General features: G+C 46.0%; 1 long non-coding RNA gene across 2 annotated transcripts in view; it reads right to left on the reverse strand.

Moving 5' to 3' along the window:
- LOC125079507 (uncharacterized) overlaps window positions 1–17,007 on the reverse strand; it is a 74,135-nt gene extending 57,128 nt beyond the window's left edge. For both annotated transcript variants that reach the window (XR_007121132.1, XR_007121133.1), the window contains exon 1: window positions 16,316–17,007. This is a non-coding gene — a long non-coding RNA (uncharacterized LOC125079507). The remainder of the gene's footprint in view (window positions 1–16,315) is intronic.
- Window positions 17,008–19,648: the final 2,641 nt, after the last annotated feature.

The following is a 19,648-nucleotide window of genomic DNA, read 5'->3' on the forward strand; positions in this document are numbered from 1 at the left end:
TTATGTCACCTATTCTCACAACAACCATGATTATTATCATGTGTCATCAAATCGAAGACCGTCCATAGGACACACCACTCTTTCATGGCACAGGCAGCGGAAACAACGACACTGTCAAGGATCCTTGAGAGACACCCATCAACTCTAAGACATATGCCTGCCACGTGAAAAATGTGTGCGATTGTTATCCATGTTTTATAGACGTGGAAAGAGGCTCGGAGGAACAGCGTGGCAAGTCTTGATCATATAGCCATTAAGAGGCAGACCTGCGCGATTCAAACCAGTCCCGGGCTCTCTCAACAAATATACCTCAAGGCATTATGATTTGATGCCTGGTTTTTTGGTGGGGTGGGGTGAGGGGGCTGCTATTTAAATAAGATTCATCATTTAGCAGGTGACACAGCTCCTTCCCCACTGGATTATAAGCACCATGCCTGAGAGCCATTGTCCCAGCACCTAGCACTATGGCTAGCACAGAACGAGCCCTCAAACATCATCGAAGAGATGGAGTGGGGTCACACTGTGAGACACGAGAAGTGCAGAAAACAGGGGCACCTGGGTGGCTCTGTCAGTTAAGTGCCAGACTCTCGATTTCAGCTCAGGTCATGATCTCAGGGTCCTAGGACCCAGCCCCGTGTCGGGCTCCACGCTCAGCGGGGTGTCTGCTAGATATTTCACTCTCTCCCTCTCCCTCTGCGCCTGTCCTCCATCACCTGTGTGCACACTCTCTCTCTAAAATAAATAAATCCTTTAAAAAATAAGTGGGGCACCTGGAGGGCTCAGTGGGTTAAGTCTCTGCCTTCGGCTCAGGTCATGATCTCAGGGTCCTGGGATTGAGCCCTACATCGGGCTCTCTGCTCTGCGGGGAGTCTGCTTCCCCTCCCCACGCCTGTCTCTCTGCCTATTTGTGATCTCTGTCTGTTAAATAAATAAATAAAATCTTAAAAAAAAAAAAAGTGCAGAAAACATGGGCCTGAGTTAGAAGTCCACCACCTCGGGCCAGTCCTGTGCTGCTGACAGCAGATGAGGAGAAAAGCAAATGCAGAATGGGGCTGGGGGGTGGGGCAGGGCCCTGTCATTCAAATGGGTCTTGAGAAGCCCTGGTCAGAACCTCAGCTTTGCCAGCAGCTAGCTGTGGGACCTGGAGTGAGTTACTTAATCTCCCCGAGTCTCTCTTTCCTTGCTGGCAACATGGGAATAATAATGCAGTTTTTCGTCTCTCATGAGATGCTGTGAAAATTCACTGAGAAAACAAAAGTAAAAAGCTTAGCACAGGATCTGGCACATGGCAAACTGTCACAGCTAAAGCCAGGTAAAGGAAGAAGTGTCTATCTTCTGCCATCTTGAACAGAATGGAACTGGCTAGGCGGAGGGGATTTCATGATTGGGAACCCTCAATTTCAGGCTGACCATATAAACAGACAGTCCTGCAGTGGAAGACCCCCACCACCACACCTGCTTCATCAAGATCAAATACACAAAATAAGAAATGAGAGTTGAGAAATCACCTTAGCATAGACACTGAGCAAATTAACAGAACCCTAAGCAATTACTTTGGTCAACCAAAAAGCAGAAATGTTTAAACCCTGGGGAGAAGAGATGATTTTCTAGGAAAATAGAAAATATGGCAGCTAATTCCAGAAGACTTTTTTTTAAATACACTCCAAAAAACTGAAACCTATTAAATACTGCAGAATAAATTGAGAATGTTTTCAAAGAGCTATATACCCCAAAAAAGTGTCAGGTCCAGATGGTTTCATGGGTGAATTCTACCTGCTATTTAAATTGTTCCAGAGCAAAGAGAAAGCAGGAAAACTTCCAAATTCTTTTTATGAAGCCAACAGAACCGTGTATGAAACCTGACAAAAAGAACACAATAAAAGAAAAGACTAAGAAAAGAGATGCTGGAAACCTTCTCTCTGCAAAGTCTGTAAACACTGGAAACATTTCCCTTAGAGTCAGGAGCAAAATAAAGATCTTCACTAACCAGCATTATTTAACATTGTTCTAGAAGTGCTGGCCTATACAATTATACAACAGGAAAAAAAAAAAAAGGCAAGAAGTATGAAAACAGGAAAGAAGAAAGCAAAATTATAATGATTTTTAGACAATGTGACTGGAAGCCTAGAAAATGCAGGATAACTCACTCAGGAATTATCAGCAAAATCATTCAGTATCAATAGAATAAGATGACCAATTTTAGACCGATAAACAAAAGTGGGTAGCTTTCTCATACGCAATCATCAACCAGTTAGAAACTATTTCTTAAAAGATTCCATTCAGGGGAGCCTGGGTGGCTCAGTGGGTTGGGCCTCTGCCTTTGGCTCAGGTCATGATCTCCGGGTCCTGGGATCGAGCCCCGCATCGGGCTCTCTGCTCAGTGGGGAGCCTGCTTCCCCTCCTCTCTCTCTGCCTGCGTCTCTGCCTACTTGTGATCTCTGTCTGTCAAATGAATAAATAAAATCTTTTAAAAAAAGAAAAAAAGATTTCATTCAGATGGGCCACTACAAAAACACAACCTTTACAACTGTGCTAAGTCTCGAAGAAGAATGCTTTAACACCACTAGTTTTAATAGTCTGAAGAAATGTAAACACATACCCTGTTTTCAAATAGGAAGGTGTGCTATTGTAAAGATGTCAGTTCTCACAAATCATTATACTTACAGTGATTCCAGTTTTTAAAATATACAAAAAGAATTGCTTTGGAACAAGATGGGCTGATTCTAAAGTTCACGTAGAAACATAAGCAAGAAGAGCCTGACAAGCATGGGGAGTGTGGGGGGGGAGGGCAGTGAGGACAGACTCCTTACCAGACATCAAAACATAATGTAGCATCTTAGCTAGAACACAGAAACCACGGGCAGAAGGAAAAAGCAGATAAATTTAGACTTCAACAAAATTAAAAACGTAAGGAAAAAAAAAACAAAATTAAAAATATTTGTGCTTCATAGGGCACCATTAAAGAAGAGAAAACACAACCCACAGAATGGTAAAAAATATTTGCAAATCATATATCTGACGAAGGACTAGTGTCCAGAATATATAAAGAGCTCTTATTACGCAATAAAAGGGATAAATAATCTAATTTTAAATAGGCAATGGATTGCAATAGACATTTATCCGAACAAGATATACAAATGGTTAATAAGCACAGGAAAAGATGCCTTACATCATTGGTCATTAGGGCAATGAAAATCAAAACCACAATTGGATACCAGTTCACACCTACGAGGTTGGAATCCACATACATTGCTGTTAGGAAGGAATGTAAAATGCTGCAGCCACTTTGGAAAACAGTCTGGCAGTTCTTCAAAAATTTAAACATAGAGTAGTCATATGACCTAGCATTCTACTCCTAGATAGATAGAGAGATAGACCCAAGATAATTGAAAACATATGTCTACACAAAAACCTATACACAAATGTTTATAGCAGCATTACTCATAATAGCCTAAAAAATGGACACAATCCAAATATACATCAACAAATGAATGGATAGATAAAATGTAGTGCAGATACGCAGTGGAATATTACACAGCAATAAAATTGAAAGAGGTACTGATCCATTCTACGATGTGGATGAACCGTGAGACTATTATGGCAAGTGAAAGAAGTCACAAAGAAGTTACATAAAATGCCACATACCGTAGAATTTTGTTTATATGAAATGTCCACAATAGGCAAATCCACAGAAATGAAAAGTAGATCCATGACTGCCAGGAGCTGGGGGCAGGGGAGAAGGGAGAAGGACTGCTAACAGGTACAGGGTTTTTTTGTTGGGTGATGAAAATGCCCTAGAACTAGATAGCAGTGATGATTACACAATGCTGTGAAGCTAGCAAAAACCCAAATTGTATATTTAAAAGGGTGAATTTTATATATAAAAGGGTGAATTATATCTCAATAAAGTGTTACTTTAAAAACCATGATGTAGGGGTTCCTGGGTGGCTCAGCCATTAAGCATCTGCCTTTGGCTCAGGTCATGATCCCAGAGTCCTGGGATCGAGCCCCGAATCAGGCTCCCTGCTCAGGGGAAGTCTGCTTCTCCCTCTTCCTCTCCCCTGGCTTGTGCTCCCTCTCTCACTCTCTCTCTGTCAAATACATAAAATCTTAAAAAAAAAAAATGGTGTAAAACTTTGGTAAGCAAAACAGTTACCTCCAAAGACCAGAATAAAATACAATTACCTGCCAGACTTCAGTATATAATCAAGGTAGAATTTCCCAAAAAAAAGGAAAGATGGATTATCTGGAAAGCGATCCTGGACATACATTCCCTGATAGGTTAACAATGGGAGGAGGGCAGCGCTTGGAAACCTATCTCATTTTACCTAAATATATCCAGATGTATCAAAGACTTAAATGTCCAAAGGAAAGCCATAAAAACACAAGAAGTAAACAGGGAACTTTTTCTTGAATCTCAGAGTAGAAAAGGCAAGGCATAACCACAAAGGCCCCCAAGAAAGAACAGGTATAAATTTGACTTATAAAGGTTCTAAATTTCTACACAGAAAAAAAAAAATCAAAAGACCAATAGAAAACCAGACAAAATAATTGGAAAAATTTGACACATTTCTAATTTTTCTTTTTATATAAAAAGTGTGTTTGTATCACTAAGAAAATACAACCCAACAGAAAAACAAACACGAGCAGACCATTTCCAGAAATAAAAATGTAAATATGAAACGATGTCAAACTTCACTCTTAAATAAAGAAATGTACATTAAAACAACCAGATACCGGGGCGCCTGGGTGGCTCAGTGGGTTAAGCCTCTGCTTTTGGCTCAGGTCATGATCTCAGGGTCCTGGGATCGAGCTCTGCATCGGGCTCTCTGCTCAGCAGTGAGCCTGCTTCCTCCTCTCTCTGCCTGCTTCTCTGCCTACTTGTGATCTCTCTCTCTCTCTCTGTCAAATAAATGAATAAAATCTTTAAAAAACAAAAACAAAAACAACCAGATACCATTTTTCATCTGCCAGATTAGCCAAGGCAAAAAAATTTTCTAAAATACTGTACATTCAAAGATGTGTAAAAAGTGGTACAACTGAAAACTTACATCCACATAAAAATCTGCACACAAGGGCACCCGGGGGGCTCACCTGGTTAAACGTCTGACTTCGGCTCAGGTCATGATCTCGGAGTCCTGGGATCAAGCCCTGCACCAGGCTTCCTGCTTGGGAGGGAGTCCGTTTGCCCCTCTACACACTTGTGCTCTCTTTCACTCTCAAATAAATAAAATCTTAAAAAAAAAAAAAAAAAAACCTGCACACAGATGTTTACAGCTGACCATTGAACACACAAGTTTGAGCTGCGTGGGTCCATTTATATGCAGATTTAAAAAAATAAATATGGTAAAGTACTGCAAATGCATTTTCTCTTCCATATGATTTTTTTTCCTAATTTTTTAAGATTTAATTTTTAAGTCATCTCCACATTTAACGCAGGACTCGAACTTACAACCCCAAGACCAAGAGTCACATGCTCCACTGACTGAGCCAGCCAGGAGCCCCCATCTGATTTTCTTAGTAATATTTTCTTTTCTCTAGCTTACTTTACTATAAAAATATGCAAATCATACATATAACATGCAAAATACGTGTTAATCGACTGTTTATGTTATTGGTAATGGCAATAGTAGGCTATCAGTAGTTAAGTTTTGGGGGGAGCCAAAGGTTATACTCAGATTTTCCACAGTGCAGGGGTCCGGTCGCCTAACCCCCACGTTGTTCAAGGGTCAGCTATATAGCAGCTTCATTCGTAATTGCCAAATCTTAGAAGCAACCAGGATGTCCTTCAATAGGCAAATGGATCAACAATCTGTTGTCCGTCCATACAAGGAAGTATGACTGAGCAATAAGAAGAAATGAGCCGTCAAGCCACAGAAAGACACGACGGAATCTTAAGTGCTTATTGCTAGGTGAGAGAAGCCCATATGAAAAAGCTATATACTATATGATTCCAACTATATGACACTCCGGAAAAGGCAAAAACATGGAGATAGTAAAAATATCAATGTTTGTGAGGGGTCTGGGAAAAAAGAGAGAGAGAGGGATGAATAGGCAGAGCATAGAGGATTTTTAGGGCAGTGAAGCTACGCCGTATGATACTACAATGATGGATACATGTCATTATACACTTGTCCAAACCCACAGAATGTACAACACCAAGACTGATCCCTCCTGTAAAGTATGGACTTTGTGTGATAATAATGTATGGGCATTGGTTCATCGACGGTAACAAACATGCCACATTAACACGACATGTACACAAGAGGGAAAACTATGGGGGGGGGAATGTGGGAACTCTATACTGTCTGATCAATTTCCCTATAAACCTAAAACCGCTTTTAAAAAAATAAAAGCTACTGGGGCGCCTGGGTGGCTCAGTCGTTAAGCCTCTGCTTTTGGCTCAGGTTGTGATCCTGGGGGTCCTGGTATTGAGCCCCACATCGGGCTCCCTGCACCATAGGAAGCCTGCTTCTCCCTCTCCCACTGCCCCTGCTTGTGTTCCCTCTCTCACTGTCTCTCTCTCTCTTTGTCAAATAAATAAATAAAATCTTAAAAAAATAAAAATAAAATAAATAAAAGCTACTAATTTTTCTTTAAACTTGCAAGAATACAGTGGTATTCAGTAGGCGTGTAAATTAGTACAATCCCTTTGGAACAAAATTTGACAATACCTTCCCCAAATTTTAAAACACATGTCCTTTTTCACAGTCCACTTATCAGATTTAATCTCATACAGATAGTCACAGGTAGGAAATGGCATTTATACAAGACATTCAAGACAGGAAATCACCTTGTGGTGGGCATAATAATGGCCCCCACAAAAGGTCCCCCATCTCCACCCCCCAGAACCTGTGACAATGCATGGCAAAAGGGTATTAAAATTGCAGATGTGGGGCACCTGGGTGGCTCAGTGGGTTAAGCCTCTGCCTTGGGCTCAGGTCATGATCTCAGGGTCCTGGGATGGAGCCCCGCATCAGGTTCTCTGCTCAGCGGGGAGCCTGCTTCCCCCCCTCTCTCTCTGCCTGCCTCTCTGCCTACTTGTGACCTCTCATGTCTTTCACATGAATAAATAAAATCTTTAAAATTTTTTTTTTAAAATTGCAGATGGAATTAAGGTTGCTACACAGCTGACCGTAGAATAGGGAGATTCTCCGAACAGACTCAGTATAATCACAACGGTCTTCAGAACTAAAAGGAGAGCAGAAGAGGAGAATGAGACTAGGGTGATTCGAGAAACACTCAACCTACCATTGCTGGCTTTGAATATGGAGGAAGAGGACACAAGCCAAGGAAGGCAGGTGGTCTCTAGAAGCTAGAAAGAGCAAGGAAACTGATTCTCCCTTCAAGTCTCCTCCAGAGGGAAGGCAATCCTGCCAACATCCTGATCTTAGCCCAGCAAGACCCATTTTTGGGTTTCTGATCTACCGAACGGTAAGATAATAGATTTCTGTCGTTTTAAGCCACTGAACGTGTGCTAATTTGTTACAGCAGCCTCAGGAAACTCCACAGACCTAAACGTCTATCTGCATAGAACTGGGTGAGCAAATGCAATACTGTGCAGCCTTCAAAGAAAGGGGCCTCTATACATACTGACATGCAAGTCATGTCAAGGAACACTGTGTAGTGAGAAAAAAAATGCAGAGTATAAGAAAAGCGTAGATTGCATGTTATCTGTGTCAAAAGGAGGCACAGTTTATGATCCACGTACATTCTCATACACCCACTGGTGATCTTTGGAAAGATACACCAGAACCTGGCACTGTTATTTAATATTTATTGCCACCAGGGGAGGAGAAAGTGTTACAAGAAGTTCCAATGACAGAGATGCTCATTTCTCCCTGTATCCTCTCTCGGGCTCTTTGGTTTTTGGTGTGGGTTGTTGTTGTTGTTGTTGTTTTTAATCAGGTACAAGTGTTACCTTAAGAATAGAAAGAGGGGTGTCTGGGTGGCTCAGTGGGTTAAAGCCTCTGCCTTCGGCTTGGGTCATGATCCCAGGGTCCTGAGATGGAGCCCCGCATCGGGCTCTCTGCTTAGCAGGGAGCCTGCTTCCTCCTCTCTCTCTGCCTACTTGTAACCTCTGTCTGTCAAACAAATAAATAAAATCTTAAAAAAAAAAAAAAAAGAACAGAAAGAAAAAAACTGTGATAAGGGACTGAGCTCTGCTCAGACTTAAATGAGTTGTTAGGGTTTTCACCTTCTCGACGAGTATTGGCTTCCCCCCTTCCACAGTCTGTGTATCGTGTACTGTCGCATGTCTTTTCTCTTGTGATCTTGCTTAACAGCCCCGACAGGTTATCATTAGCCCCGGCCCACAGGTGCAGCGCTGAGGCTCAGAGAGGTTTAGTGACCAAATGGCACAGCTGGATTTTTTTTTTTTTTTTTTTTTTTTTTTTTTTTTTTGCAGTTGGATTTTACAGCCTGGTCTTCTGGTTCTAGGGTTCTCTCCTCGAGCCCCTGCAAGATGGTGTTGCTGGTTCCAACAGCCACCGTAGGGGCGGGCATAACCCTCGGAGGCCACTGCACAGAGCTGTCAGTTGGGGATCTCAGCCCTCCCTGAGCCTTCAGGTCCCTCTCCCAGACCCCAGAGTTGAAGAGAAGGTCAGGCTCCAGAGGGGGCCCTGCCTACACCACCTTCTGGAAGCAGCCCACCTTCTCCAGTTACATCCTGCAGCAAAGTTCGTTCCTTCTGGGTCTTCTGGGTAGAGCCCCTGCCAGCAGTCACCGTGCCTCTAACTGTTCTTTCTGGTGGGCTCACATTATAGTGGGCCCATCACAGTCACCTGCTTTCCTGCAGCAGGGATGAAACCCTAGAGAGGGCGGGTCTCTGTAGAGCATGACATCTTGATCAAATAAAGGCTGCCCTGAGATTTCTCATGCCTTCGAGCTTGGGCCAGAGATGAAGGGGGTTTCCCCTGTCTGCCGGCAACACACCACATCAGGCATGCAAATCGGCCTTCCTGAGCCTTGCTTTCTGGTAAGAAAGAGATCATATTCCTCTGTTGTGTGGACAGGTGGGGCTGGGCCATTCGTTTCTCGGGAGCACTGTTTAAATATAGCGGAACTTTCGGCTTTCATGGGAAGGATCTCAAGGCATTTTTTAAAATGTGTAATTAATGAAGTTCCACCTCCCAGAAAAAGCAAGAATTATTGTCTTCATTTTATAAATAGATCAAAGGTCACACAATCAATGGCAGATCTAGGAAACAGATGTAAGAATTCTACTTTTGTCCCTGGCTGCAGCCACTCAATCCCACCCCTGGTATCACCCACAGACCTCCTTTCTGCTCTCTGACTTCTGGCCAAAGGAGTGGAATTGGCCTTTATATGTTTCCACTTAAAGGTTTGAATTCTATGTATGGTTCATATGCCTTTGATATGTCTGGAATTTATAAAAGAGAAGGAGAAGAATGATATTTGATGCTTTTCAGAGATCGTGTTGGGACTGAGCCTTATATAATGGGTCAAATGCCAATAAAGGAAAAAAAAAAAAAAACCCGCTCACCAGATCTTCAGGAAGTTCACTTTTATTCTCTCTCTCAAAGAATTTGGTCTGTTAAAGTTAAACAGAGTATATCTTTAGTCACCCAAATGATTATTGTGGGAACAACGGAAGTCACCATTTACTGAACGCCAACTGTGTGCTAAGCACTGTTCTTCTTACCAGCATATGTTATATCTTGTGATTCTCACAAACACCCAAGGAGGTTTTGATTATTCGTTCATTTTATAGATAATATATACCCGGGCTTAGAGATAAAAGATAGGTTGAGGAGAAAGGAAAGAGAAAGCTCAAATAAAATAACTCAAGCAGAAATGATTGGATAGATCCTCTGAGCCAGGGGTGTTGTGTCGTGATGGAGCCAAAGATGGAGATACAAAGATGAGGAAAATAGCACCAGATTCCTGCTCGAGAGGAATTTATAGCCTTGTGAGAGGCTGAGGGTGAGGGCTGAGCAGAAGCATAGAAAAAGACAAATAAGGTCAATGTAATTCAGTCCAGAAGTATTTATTGAGTTCCTAGCAGGTATTAGACACTGCATTAGTCACAGGAAATGGTCCCTCTTCTCCTGCAGCTTATAGTCTCATGGGAAAGTCAGACATTAATCAAATCATCACACAGATTCAAACTGTAATTGAGTGGAGTAAAACACACCAGACGGGCTACAGCCTGACAAAGGATTAGTATCCAGAATACATAAAGAGCTCCTACGCATAATAAGAGATAATCCAATAGAAGCACTGTCAAACCAAGGGCAATTTTTAAAAGATGAAAGGCAAATGGCCAACAAACTAATGAAAGTCTGCTCAGTCTCTCTTGTAAACAGGGAATTGCAAATTAAAACACTGAAATACCATTTCACACCCATCAGCTTGGCAAAAATTTTTCAGTCTGACATTACCAAGTCTTGTTGAGGATGCCAAGCACGGGAACTCTTACTTACATGTTGCTATCAAAGTGCACATTGGTACAACCACTTTGAAAAACTGTTCAGCCATGCTGAGTAAAGTTTTCAATAGACATGACCTGGTCCAGCAATTTCACACACAAGTAAGTATCTACCCGACAGTTCACTTTCACACAGGGGATGGGTATAAGAAACATCAACTGTAGCATTGTTTCTAACAACAGAAAATGTGAAAATAAGCTACACGTCCTTCAGAAAGAGATGGGTAAATAGGGTGTGGTGAACTCATACAATGGGACCCAAATCAGCAGTGAAAATGTATGATCTAGAACTACATATATCAATGTGAATACATTTTGAAATCCTAACACCGAGTGAAAAAAAGCAAGTTGCACAATGATATATTCAGTATAATGCCACTTCCCCAAAGTTTACAAACATGCCAAACAATTCTATGAGGTGTTTATAGGCAGAAACACATGTAGTAAAAATACAAAAGCATGTATAGGAATGATACACCCCAGAAGCAGGAGAGTGGTTAGTTACCTTAGGAGAGGGACAGACATGGGTTCAAAGGGCCCTATCTAGATCTGAAGATGCTTTATGTTCTCGAAAAAAAGATTTGAAGAAATTAGGGCAAATGTTGAGCTTTGGCAAAGGTTGGAGGGGCCCGGAAGGGGTGCAGAATAAACCAGTTTGATGATCTTACTCTCCCGTAGTTTTTTAAATGCTTTGATCTACCCAAGAAGAATTGGACTGAATTGGAGGTGGGGTTATGGGAAGGGTCAGGGAAGCTGTCTCTAAGGACATGATGCTCACTTAGGATGAGAGCCAAAAACTGAGTAGGTGAGGAAGGGCAGAAAGTCGTACCAGGCCAAGAGAACAAGCTGTGCAAAGACCCTGTGGCTGGAGGGTGTGCACAGGGTCTGGGAACTGAGACCCCAGTGTGGCTAGAGCAGAGGGAAAAAAAGGACTGGAGTTGGAGATGATGGGGGTGGGGCATGTGCACAGACCATGCAGGGCTTCCAGAGCCATCTTCAAAGTCAGGTCTTTACCCTATGAGGAAAGCAACAGAGATGGGAAGCTTTGGGTCCCTGAGAGACTTCTCTTCCATAGATAGCAGAACCGGGAAGGCATTCCTGTCAGAGGTGACTCATATCTTGAGTTGTGGAGAATGAGTAAGAGGAAGCCAATTGGGGAAGGAGAAGGAGGGAGTGAGGTGCAAATTCCCTGGAGAGGGACCAACAGCAATAAAGACACTGAGGGCCTTCCATAGAGTGGGTAGACCCAGGACTACCTCCGGACATGCTCAAAAATGGCAGACAAGAGTGTCCATGAAGACAGAGGGTTTGAGGTCCCAGGGTGGGCAGCCAGCCTCAAGCCGGGGTAGGCGTAGCCAGACATGGGTTGTAGGTGGCTGGCTTTCGTAGTGCGTGGAGGACGGATGTGAAGGAGGCTGGTGTGCAGACAAGGAGACCTTTGAGAGGAATATGTCAATAGCCCAAACCAGGATGGCTGGAACTAAGAAGCCATCCCGGAAGAAGTGGAGAGTGCCCAGAGTGGTATTTAGGAGGGAAGGTGAGACATATAGGACGATGGGTGGGTGGGGGCGCTCCGCCGTCATGGGCAATAATGAGGGCAAGGCTAGGCGAGTTGGAGGTGCGTGCTGGGCAAGTCTACTGGAACCTTCCAGCGAGCAGCGGGATGAGGGCGCGGGGGCCACAAGCTGGGACCTGAGTCGCCTCCTGGGGGCGGCTGCTGACCACTCCCAGCAAAGGAGCTGGTTGGGAAGGAGGGCAGAGGAAGAAGAAAGTGAGCAGGTCTCTCCGGGACGACAGGGAATGGGACTGGGGCGGGCGGGGGAAGAGAAGGGTGGGAGGGGGAGGACCACGCAGACGCGGAGCGGCCGCGGGGAGACCAGCCCCGTGCCGGCTGGGCGGGCCTGGCATTGGCCTCCGCGGCCTCCCCGCCGGGTGCGGGCGGAGCCCGATGGCGCACCGCGCGGGCAGGCGCGGGGAACAGCCTACCCCGGCCGCGGACTCCCCGCAGCTCCCGGAGCTGCCTCGGCCAAAGCCGCCGAAGACAGCAAGGCACCGCGCGGCCGCGGACATCTCCTGCAGCCGGGCGGCCGCCCCGGCCACCCCCCGCCCCCTACCCAGGCTCCCCGCGTGCCCAGGCCGCGCCTCCCCAGCGCCGGGACCTGGCGACGTCACTGCGGCTCTGACGCGCGCTAATGGAGGCACGGGCGGAGGCGGCGCGGCGCGGGTGTCCCCCGGGGAGGTCCCGGTCCTTGCAGCCCGCGGCCGCGTCCTTGGCCCTCCTCCAGGGGAACCTCGATTTTTCCAATCTCAGGAAGGCCGGCTGTCCTTCGGCTACTGATAAGGACGCGACCGCATGGTAAAGATTTTAACAATGCCCGGAAAGACATAGCCGGACCCAAGAAAGAGACTAATAATAGCAGCCCGCTAGAGTTCTGCTCGTGTGCTCAGCGCTCTTACGAACAATAATAACGACAACAACCATAAGAGCCACCATTTATTGAGCGCTTACTCTGTGCCAGGCACTGTGTTAAGCGTTTTGCAGGCAACAACCCTCGGAGGTAAGTACCGTTATTATCCCTATTTTAAGGAAATTGGGGCACGGAGAGGCTAAGTAATTTGCCCCAGGCACACAGCTAGCTGATGTCAGTGCCGGAATTCCAACCCAGGCTGTCGCGATCCCATGTAATCCTCATCTCAACCCATAAGGTCGGGATCATTCTCTCCATCTTAAAGATGAGGAAATTAAGGCACATGGAAATTTAAGTACCTTGCCCAAGGTCACCTAGCTGGAAAATGGATGAGGCAGAAAGCGAACCCAGGGCTCCTCTCTGTCCGCAGAACCCGCGGTCTTGGCCATAGGCAATGCCACTTCCAAACCACCTCCGACAGCCCAGCAGGCTTTGGCCCCAGGTCCCAAGAGGCGCAGCCTCTGCAGGGTTTGGGTGGGCTCCCGCAGCCTCCGATCCCCAGGTGAATCGGACGTTTCCGAGCATCGTCTCTGCTCAGCCCACAGGCGTCTGATAGGGACGCGTCTCCCAGAATCCGGTCGGGACCTGGCGGCGCGGTCCTCAGAAGGCATGCAGCCGTGGCGGAGGCTGCGAGAGGGATCCCTGGTCCCACCTGCAGAGCGGCTGGGTCCCCGACTTGCTCTGCGCGGCCGGCAGAGGGCGCTGTCGCACGCGCTTCGGGTCCCATGGTCACCAAAACCCAGGGCGGCAGCCTCGGCCCGGCTGAAGCTTGGACTCAGAACTCCCCAAGTGGGAAGCTTTCTTACCTGGTGACTGTCACCCCTCTGGCCCCTTATCTCAGCCCTGGGCCTGCTTTCCCTGATTACTCTCCCCCATTTTCTGTGGTCCTGCTCTCCCACCGTGGGCCTTCAAGGCTTCCCCAAGTCCCTGCCCCGCTGATTTGGTCTCCTCTTGCTGAAAGGCAAGAACACTGATTTCACTACATTAAAAGGCTCACGCGTTTGCAAGGTCAATCTCGGTTTTGTTTCCCCTCTCACGGGCCCTTTGGTGATGTAAAATGGGGATAAATCATCGACTTGGAATAGATAACTGATTTTCTTCTCCAAAACAGGAGGAGGAGCTTGTTTAAGGAAGGAGCAGATTGGTTGAAAGGATCTGTTTTTAATAGCTACTGTGTCTTAAGAGCCTGTTTTGTGCTGAGCCCTTTATGTGTCTTGACTCCTCAATCCTCATGACAACCGTGGGAGGAGTACACCATTACTCTCCTTTTGATAGAAGAGGCCACAAGACTGATAAATGGTGGTCTGGGCATCCGCCAGGAGGATCTGACTTTAAAGCCGTGTTCCCATCCCCAGAATGTACAAGCCAAGCCAACTGAACAGAAGAGGTAAGATACAAACAGAGCAAAAACAACCCAAAATCTACTCTTAGAGTGCTCAGAAATACCACATGTGAATTAGGAGCTTTCAATTGCTCCCTCAAATGTGTGAAAAGGAAAAAGAAAACCTGAAGGTGCAAAGAGAGAGAATAGGAATAAGGCTTGTAGCTTTCACTTGGAAGAGCATCACTTTCTATGACTGCGCTCTGAGGAAATAAAGGTGGTTCTAGGAAAATCTGAAAAATATGAGAAGGGGAAAAAAATGTCTTCTGTGGTTTTTTACTTTAACCAAGCCTCATTTCACTATTTGTGTTTTATTTTTAAATTAACGTAGCTCTCCCCACCCTTTAAATTGGCACATAAATAGCAAAAACAGAAGGAAGGCCAGCTACAAACTTCAAACTTGGTGGGTTTCTCAGGAAGGAGATGCATGACTTGAAATGGAAATGAGGACTGAATGAGGTGCTTTAAACATTTGAAAGACAGACTTTCCACAAGGAATTTAGATCATAAGCCCTTAGAACAGGGAGCTTTGTCTGGGTTTGGGCTCTGTATAGTGTCTAGAATCGGTGAGTGCCCGAGAAATGTGGAAAACGAATCACACTTTTGGTGTATGTCTGCATCATCTAACCATCTGGGTCACCACTTTGCTTATGGTTTTAGAGTGTGGCTTCTGGGGGATTTTCCTGTCCCCTGGGTCTTAGTCACACACCCTGCCTCAGACCCCTTATTTTCCCAGAAGTTCGCTCTGGGAATTGAGTCAAGGTGAGGCAATTGTTATTGATGATGATGTCACTAGGCTTGGTTAAATACAATGACTGCTCAGCTCTGGAGTCTCCAACAGGAGGCCTTTCCAAACAGGGAAACCGAGGCAGAAGGGACCTCGGAAGACTTGTCACTTCACAGTTCTGATTCTCTTGCCCTATGTCTTTGAACTACAAGGACTCCCCTCTTACCCAACACAAAAGAACCCTGGGCATCCCAGGAGGCTTCTTGAAAATTCTTGGACTTCTCTGACCTTACCTCTCTCTGCTCCTTCCCTCATTTTTTCAGGGCATTCATTCTAGAAACATACATTGACAGCCCACTGTGTGTAAGCGTTGTGGATGCAGCAGAGAAGCTAACATGAGCTCACAAGCTTACTTTCACCAGTTCCTACCCGGCTCCTGGCCTCATGGCTCCAACGTTCATGCCCCACAATAGTCAATGACTTGCTTCTCTAGGTGGGGACAGTTGCTCAGGCATATCTGACATTCTGGATAGCTCCAGGAGGCCACACTCCGTGACCCCAGGATACCACCTTGGTGACATCCATTGGGCAGGAGGTTTGGGCCCTGAGATATACCCTCAGAAGCAGGGCCTGGAAACGTACTTGCCCAAACTCCTTCCTACCCTTCCCCAGCTGGCATGCCTTCAGCTCACATGATCATTGTGGACCACCTTAATAGCTTGGGCCATATTTATGAAGCATCGGTTACATCAACAACAAAATCCCATAGTGCCATAATACCCCACTGTTCAAAGGACAGTGTTGGCTTAAACAAACTACGGTGACGGGCTGGCAAGTGGATATGTCTTTCAGGTCATTTTGTTATCGAACCTTGGGATTGACTGATTCAAAATAATGAGGGGAAGGAAGAACACTAGCCCTGTTTCAGCTTTCCAGATTATTCAGATGGAATAGATTTTCAACATCAACACCCTAGTAAAGACAGAATGCTTAAGGTATACATTGTCAGTTTTTTTCTTTTTGGAAAATCCATTAATACTCAATGAGTTGGTCCTCACCCATTCCAAAAAAAAAAAGAGTGTTGAACCCCAGGGTTCAGGTGATCTCCCTGGGAATCCCTTTAGAGAGTAGACTCCAAATCACATTCATTCTTCTTGAATTTCTCAACCCCCGCCCATGACTGTCCCCTCCCTGCTAGCTAGCTACAGCATCATTTTCTCTTCCCTTGAGGAAGGCAGAGGCCCAGAGATCAGAACGATGCGGGAGTAGTGAGGAAAACTTTCCCTTACCTGAGTTGCAGAGTCACTTGAAATCTAGACAACTGTTACATTTGTGCTGTGTCTGTGTGAGTTCGGGTTTGTGCATTTTCTGGCTGATGTCCAAAACGTCCATAACCCAGGGGCCTGAGAGACTCTAAAACGAAGGCCAGTCTGTGAAGGACGTGTGTCCACCCGCCAAGTTCTTGGTGGTCAGTGTCTGCACGTCCAGCAGCTGGGTGAAGAGCTTTGGAACCACTGAACATTCCTGCTGGGATCTTTCCAAGCCCTTTTGGGAACCGGCAAGAGCGCTTGTCTGGGGAAATTAGTTTTGCACTTTCACAGAGTGAGAAATTCCTCAGGGGCATTCTTGTACTTGGGAAGAGAAATCCAACCCAGCTCATTCCTTCAGGGCCCATGCCATTAATAAAACAGGCCGAGTCCGTTCGGTCGGCCCAGCCTGCGGCCGTGGAGTGCAGGCAGAAGCCGCGGGGTTCAAGCGACTTTCACCTGTGGCTAAGGCCCTCCCCGGACTGGCGCAAACTCGAGGTTTCAGGGGATCGTGTTACCAGCGCGTAAACACCGTGAGTGACAGCCAACGCTCCCATTCGACCAGAGAGGACCTCAAACCCTTGCTATCTTCCTAGAAACCCTGGCTGCCCGGTCGGCTGCTTGCTGTCTGATGCAACAGTTTGCAACGCTTGGTTCTGGGAGCCGAGCCTGCCGCTGGGCGCTGGGCGCCCTGCTCACGCGCATGCGCGGGCTGAGGCCCGGCCGGGCGGGGCGGGGGAGAAGCTTTTCACCAGATGTGCTGGGGAAGGGGGGGCGAGGCGGGGTGCGGGCGGGCAGGGAGACCTTTGGCAGCTCACGCCGGCGATCTGAGCTTAATTAAACTTCTCCCGAGGCATTGGCTGACTGATTGACCCAGTGATCCAAAAAAATCAGAGAGGCCTGAATCGCCCTGAACGACGGGAGAGAGAAGTTGGGGAGTTGGCTTTCTGTTTTCAGAGCTGGGCCTTTGGATTCTGCCTGCCATCCCCCACTCCAGCCCCACCAGCCACAAATCTATCGGGGTTCCAAGACATTAGGGCGTCAGGCCTCGCTTGTCTGTGCCCTCCTACCGATTTCTCAAAAAGGAAACAACAGTGGTTGGGGGGACGGGGTGGGGGGTGGGGAGACAAATTTCTGATAGCGTCTTGATCCGTATCTTCCTGCCTCATTTCTTCACCCATGTGCCTTAGAAGGTTTTATTGGCAGAAAGCAGCATGGATTATTTTCCAATTTTTTCAGCCTTTCAGGAATTGCCTGCATGGTTTTCTTCCATACCCACATTCCATCTATATTATATATTTTTAATTGACTTCTTTTATTAACTCTCCTTTTTCTCTAAATTAACTGTAAATCGATTCCCTTTTTCTACATAGCCTTGCCCTAAGCAATAACATTAGCGAAACCACAGTTTGACATGTTAGTCATATATTTTAATACACTTGAAAATAAATTCAGAACTGTTCAAATTTTAAAAAAGAAAAATGTGTATGTTAGCTAAAAAGTTTCTTGCCTACGGCATTTGGAGAAAAACTCCAGAGGTAATAAAAAAAAAAAAATAGCTAACATATGTTGAGTAATTGCCAGTGTCCCAGGCACTTTATTATCCGGCCTTATGACACCTGAGAAGTGGTGCTGTGAGAAGGTTTGGGTCCTGATACATACCCTTCCATTTTACAAAGGGAAAGTACACAGAAGGGAATTACCTTTGCAGAAGATCACAAATCCTTACTAGCCTCACTCTAGAGCCTCTACTGCTGGCCTCCTCTGAAACAGCCAAGTGAGTGACCTTTGGAGATCACCCAGGGGTTAGTATAGTCTGAATTTGAACCTAAGTCAGTCTGACTCCAGAACTGAGCTTTTAACTACTGTATGGAACACTTCCCTAGTTCCCCAAATCTCACCTCATACAGCCTTTTAAAATCTGTCTGCCTCCATTGGAATTCGAAAGGTGCTTCCAAGTTCTTTCTTTCCTCACCCCCTACATCCCCACCCCCCCTCCCACCCCTGTAGGTAGGACGGAGGTTCTCATTGAACGGTTTCCTTCTTTCCTCTGAACTAAAAGCAACCCATAAATCTCTTGTGATATCCATGAGAATCCCTACTTTAAAAGTCTACCCACTCTTCTCCACGGACCATGGAAGTTCCACCTACCAGCATGGTGAAACTACGTTTCCCAGCCTGCTATTCTCACCTGGAAAGAGAACAGAAATCCTATGTTAAACCATGTGGCTCCTATTTTGGGGTTGGAAAATCTGGTCACTAGCTTGGATGAAGATTGGTATGCCCATAGACTAATTCTTCTGGCCCCAGGCAGACATGAATTTCCCAGGCCTCGGTGATGGGGCAAGTTATTTCAGAAACAAAACCTTCAATTAGAGGCATAAATGAAGACTTGGCATAAGACTTCTAGAAGACGGCTGACCCCTTCTAGAAGACGGCCCAGGAGGTATATTTTCTTTTCTGCAACTGCCCTTACCACCACCACCCCTTCCCTCTCTTCACTTCCTCTTCCTTCCCTTTCTTCCAGATTCTTCTTTTAATTGTACCATTGTGCCACTCCCTTGTCCCCCCCTCAACCCCCATGCCCACACCCACTCTTTAACTGTTTAGTATAAAATCCAGCCCACCAGACTGAGGTTTTCTTCGACCCAAATGTTATTTTCAGAAGGAGCCATTGAGGTTGGGGTGTAATTGCAGCGTTGGGCCTGTGCAAGCCAAGCTGAAAATAATCAGTGAGGCAGATGGGGTGGGAAGAGAATGTGGTGGCCGCTTCCACCAAAGAGCAAGAGAAACCCAATGGAGTGAGTCAGAAAGGGGCGAGTGCCAGGCTGGTCTGCTGGGCTTAAGGCCGGGAGTTCAGTTAAGGGGAAACTGCCCAAGGTTTGGGGACTTTTGACTGAGGCCCGATCCAAGGTGGTTCCTGGCTGCACATCACAAGTCCATATTTCTTATGACAGCCGCTAAGCTTCTCTTGCTCTCATTCAGTTGGGCCGTAGCAACCAGCAGGCCAGATGGGAACTTAACCATCCAGTTGGCTCCCCAGTTTCTAGAGCGGGATTTCTCAGCGTCAGCAGGATTGGCATGTTGGGCTGCATTAGTCTTGGTTGTGGGGGGCCGTCTGGTGCACCGTAGAATGTTTAGCAAGATCCCTGGCCTCTACCCTCTAGATGCTACTAACACACACACATACACACGTATGAGTCATGACTATCAAAAATGTCTCTAGACATGCCAAATGTCCTTGGGAGGCAAAAAATGGCCCCTAGTTGAGAACCACTGGTCTGCAGTGATCCAGGTCTTCAACTAGATCACGCC

Source organism: Lutra lutra, chromosome 10, assembly GCF_902655055.1.
Source record: "Lutra lutra chromosome 10, mLutLut1.2, whole genome shotgun sequence".
Taxonomy (NCBI): Eukaryota; Metazoa; Chordata; class Mammalia; order Carnivora; family Mustelidae; genus Lutra; species Lutra lutra.